The sequence below is a fragment of the Papio anubis genome, unplaced genomic scaffold, assembly GCF_008728515.1.
Source record: "Papio anubis isolate 15944 unplaced genomic scaffold, Panubis1.0 scaffold2543, whole genome shotgun sequence".
NCBI classification, from domain to species: Eukaryota; Metazoa; Chordata; class Mammalia; order Primates; family Cercopithecidae; genus Papio; species Papio anubis.
This window is the reverse complement of record NW_022162616.1, coordinates 1-4,931: the sequence shown is the minus strand read 5'-3', so window position 1 is coordinate 4,931 and position 4,931 is coordinate 1. Positions and strand designations below refer to the sequence as shown.

General features: G+C 52.7%; 1 pseudogene; it reads right to left on the bottom strand.

The window, feature by feature from the left end:
* Positions 1-763: 763 nt before the first annotated feature.
* Positions 764-2,680, bottom strand: LOC116272913 (annotated as a pseudogene).
* Between the last annotated feature and the right edge of the window lie 2,251 nt (positions 2,681-4,931).

The window sequence follows — 4,931 nt, the reverse complement described above, 5'->3', positions numbered from 1 at the left end:
CAGGAGCCACAGCTGGAGCAGGAACAGGCTGGCACACAGCAGCACACAGGCTTGTAGCAGCAGACGGGCACACAGCAGCTGGAGCCACAGGCTCCACAGCTAGAGCCAGAGCCCCCACAGCCAGAGCCACAGCCCCCACAGCTGGAGCCACAGCCTTCGGAGCAGCCACAGCAGCCCATGGTTCTGGTGGGTTGAGGGTGGAGCAGGTAGATGAGGAGGTGAGAGAGAAGTGCAGGTGTGGAGTCCCCTGGGCCTGGGCTCTCTATATATCTGTCTAGGGGTCATGGGGTGCACATGGTCCCTTCCTGGTTCTTACTGATGTCCTCTCCTTAGGGAACTTGTGTGTCTTTTAAAATAAAAATACTGTGTTGCCTCATGACACACTTCCTCCTTCTGCATTGTTTTCCTGTCAACACCCTCTGGGCCCAAATCCTCCCCTCTCAAGACCCCCAGGATTGAATGGAGCCTCCTCTGTTCCTGCCCCTGCCCTCAGACCACAGCCTTCTATCGCTGTTCTAGAAGGATTCCCCTTACCAGTGTTTTAAGTGGTTTCTTTGTCTCAGGGTTTCTATCCATGCATACACTCTGGCCTCTTCTGGTTCAGGAATGAAACTCAGCATAGCCAAAGTCTTGTTCTCCACCAGGTCTGAGGGCAGGAGACTGCTGACAGTGTCTCTGCCCCTCCTGCTGTTCTAGAGAGCCCAGCTACCCCAGGCTCCGGTCCACCTGTCAGCCCCCTGACTGTTCTAGCTGCTTCTTCCCTTCAGCATGTCAGCAGCTTGACTGGGAGCAGCAGGGCTTGCAGCAGCTGGACTAGCAGCAGGATGACCCACAACCTGGGGAGCAGCAACAGGGCTTCCAGCAACTGCACTGGGAGCAGCCACAGGAACACAGCCCCCCTTAGAGACACTACAGGAGTCACAGTCCCCGCCTTGGAGCCCCCACAGGAGCCACAGCCCCTCTTGGAACCCCCACACTCTGTCTGTGGCAGGTTGGAGAGCTTCTGTGTTCATCACACATCTCTGTTTTGAGAGGCATGGCTTCCTTTGAGATGTACGTGTTCCTCTTCTCTTCTGTAATACAATTTCCAGTGTGTGTGACTGTGTGTCTGCGCATGTGTGTGCATGTGAGTGTGTGTGCATGTGTGTCTATGTGAGTGTGTGTGTGCGTGTGTGTGTGAGACAATGGAGATTCCGCTCTGACTCAAACATAGAAAGTCACCAGAATATTACTCTATCACATCAGATGCAGAGTGAGCCGGATAAACCCAAAGCATCCACCCAGGCACAGAGAGTTTTAAGCTGGGGGCAGGGAACTGAGAGAAACTCCATGAGGGAACTGAGCTCCAGGAGGTGCTGGAGCCCTTCCAGGAAAGAAATGAGGCCTAGCTGCTGCCTTTGAGCCCTCTTGAGATGGGAGACAGACTGCACACCAGGAGCCTTGGGAGCCTGCACTGGACATCAGAAGAGAAATCAGAGAAGCCATGCCAAGGGCACAGTGTCAGACAAAGAATCCCAGATTCCACCTCGGGTTCAGGTCACATGCACCACCACCTCCTCCCACGGTTCTCTGGAGGGTTTGCTTGGGCAGGAACTCCCTAATAATGCCACCCAGGCAGGGAGGAGGGACAGGGTCTGGGACCCAGGAGGTCGTGAGGGGTTTCACCACCTGCGGAGTGGGAACTAGTGCCCTCTAGAGGTAGGCAGGAGGCGGGGTTTCTCCACAGGCATCAGTCGCTCCCAGGAGGACAGGAAGAGGCTGGGAGGCCACAAGTGTTTCCCACGCCTTTTAGAGAGCACTGAGAAGATCAAGGTTGCAGGAAGCAGGGGCAGAAAAGTGAAGGAGAGAAAAGGGAATTCGCAGCACCCCATTGCCTGGTGGGGACAGTGGCCTGGGGAGCACAGGTGGTGAGAACAGTGCCCTGAAGGGAAGACAAAACAGGGGCAGAAGGCTGGGGTCAGAGGACGGGGCAGAAACAGACCAGGTTTCACTCATTCCTGGGAGTCCACGGAGGGGAGGACTTGGACCCTGAGGATTTAGAGCGGAAAACCACGTAGGAGGAGGAAGTGTGTCACAAGAAAACACAGTATTTTTGTTATTTTAAATGACACACAAGTTTCCTGGGAAATAATTTTAGGAGGAACAAGGAAGGGCCCCTGTGACCCACCTGACCCCAGACAGGTGTATAAAGAGCCCAGCCTTGGGGGCTCCACACCTGTACCTCCCTCTCACCTGTTCCTCTACCTGCTCCACCCTCAATCCACCAGAACCATGGGCTGCTGTGGCTGCTCCGGAGGCTGTGGCTCCGGCTGTGGGGGCTGTGGCTCCGGCTGTGGGGGCTGTGGCTCCGGCTGTGGGGGCTGTGGCTCCAGCTGCTGTGTGCCCGTCTGCTGCTGCAAGCCTGTGTGCTGCTGTGTCCCAGCCTGTTCCTGCTCCAGCTGTGGCTCCTGTGGGGGTTCCAAGGGGGGCTGTGGCTCTTGTGGGGGCTCCAAGGGAGGCTGTGGCTCTAGTGGTGGCTCTAAGGGAGGCTGTGGTTCTTGTGGCTGTTCCCAGTGTAGTTGCTGTAAGCCCTGCTGCTGCCAGTCCACCTGCTGTAAACCGTGCTGCTCCTCAGGCTGTGGGTCATCCTGCTGCCAGTCCAGCTGCTGCAAGCCCTGCTGCTCCTCAGGCTGTGGGTCATCCTGCTGCCAGGAGTCCATGCTGCAAGAGGCTGCTGCTCACTCAGGGCTGGGTCATCCCACTGCTCTTTACTGGGAATCCATTCCTCCTGCTTCCCCCCACTCGCCTCTCAAACTTCAATGGTGTCACCTGCCAGTCCACAGCTCTTTCTAGGCCCTGCTGCTCCCAGTCCCAGCTGTGTCCCATTAATGCTGCCAATTACCCAAGATCTAGCAACAGGAAGCTCGTGGGAGGCCTCAGGTAGCTCCTGAGGAGAGATCTGTGCTTCCCAGCAAATTTGGTGCCCCCTCAAAGGCATCCTGTTCTGGAGCAGAGCAATGGGTCCCAAACAGGGGCTGGCTTTTTCCAGCCAGCAGTGAGATGAACCACTCCTGCCCCATTCCCACTGTAAGGAGTGTCTACATGCCCCAGCCACCATGGCCTCCTTCCCACATGCCCCCATGTCTGAGCCCCAGGCTGCAGGGGCGAAGCCCCTCATCTGCAGAGCTGGGAGTTCCCATCTTGTCAGTTCCGCTTGGGAATCAGCCTTCTCCTGTGTCTCCCAGGGGCTCCGTTTGGGATGGATGTCCTGCAGGCCCAAATGATCATGTCTGTGGAATCCAAAATGCACCTGGGTGCAGCACAAATAAATTCTCCACCCCTCAGCCTTGGTCTCACGCTTTGGATGCTTTCAGCCCAAGCCTCTGTCCAGTGCCTGAAGCTGGCCCTTGGCCCCCTCCCTCCTGGTGGCTTGCTACCACCACACGCTGCAGCAGTGTGCAGGCCAGCTAAGCATTCCAGAAACAGTTGTTGAACCCCCAGGTCTGGCTGGAAGGTCACTATGGCAATTGCTGAATAGGAGGGCAGACAGGTAATGGGCGTGAGTGAATGGGTGGGCTTTCTCATTTTATTCCCACAGGGAGCCCCAGCTGTGTCTCAGTGGGATTCAGTCTGTCTTGGTTGGAATTGTGCACTCCTGCTTCTTCCCCATGGGAGGATATGTTTGGGGGAGAAGGAGATCTTTGCCCTCAGTGCCTAGGAAGGGGTATAATGGGTGGTCTCTGTGCCCATCCAGGCCCCAGAGTGAAGGTCAAGCGCGTAGAGGAGGAAGGGAGACTAGAATGAGCTGTGCTCCTGAGATGCTCTGTAGGACAACACTGGAAATTGTGCTGCCTCAGGTACCCAAGATGGTGTGGCCAAGCACAGGCTCAGGTGCGCCCTTCTTCTCTGGGCACAGAGTGAAGAAGAATCCAAGTGTTCTCTGACCACTCACAGGTTTCCCAGCTTTGGTTTTTCACAGGGAGGAACAGAAGGGAACTTTCTCAGCCTGATAAAGGGCATCTACCCACATTGAACACTATACATAACTGTGAAAACCTGGATGTTTCCCCATAAAATCAGGAACAAGGAAAGGGTGTCCACACTCACCACTTCTATGCAACATGTCACTGAAGCTATAGCCAGAGTAATATGACAAGAAAATGAAATGAAAAGCACCCAGGCAGGAAAAAACTAAGCAAAAGTTTCTCTATTTACAGAAAACCTTATCTTGTATGTAGAAAATCCTAAGGGATACACACACACACACACACACACACACACATTATGCCCAATGAATGAGCTCAAAAGAGTTCAGGGCACAATTCCTATACACAAAAGTCAGCTATGTTTCTACAACCACCAATGAGCAATGCAAACAGGATGTAAGGGAATAATTCTGTCAAAAAGTGTATAATTCTTAGGAATACAGACAACCAAAAAGTCTAAGACTTGGACACTTAACACTACAAGACATCAATGGAAGAAATTAAAGAGGACCAAACTATATGGGGGGAAAATCCCATGTTCATGTATTGGAAGACCTAATATTGTGAAGATTGAAACACTCTAAAAAACTTGATCTACCAATTCAATGCAATTACATCCCAGATTTCTTTTCTGCAGAAATTGACAAGCTGATTCTAAAATTTATGTAAACATTCAAGGAACCCAAAATGGCTAAAACATCTTTGAAAAAGAAAAATAAAGTTGCCGACTCAATGTTTTCCGATTTCTAAATGGGCTACAAAGCAAACAGTAATCAAGGCAGCGTGGTGGCTGTCTGAAGATAGAAAGACGCATTAATGGAATAGATTTGAGACCCTTGAGATAAAGCCTCACAGTTGTGGTCAATGGATTTTCAACAAGAGTACGAAACAATTCCACGGGAAAAAAGGAGCCTTTTCAACAAGCAATGCCACTGAGACAACTGGATGTCCACATGCAGAAGAATG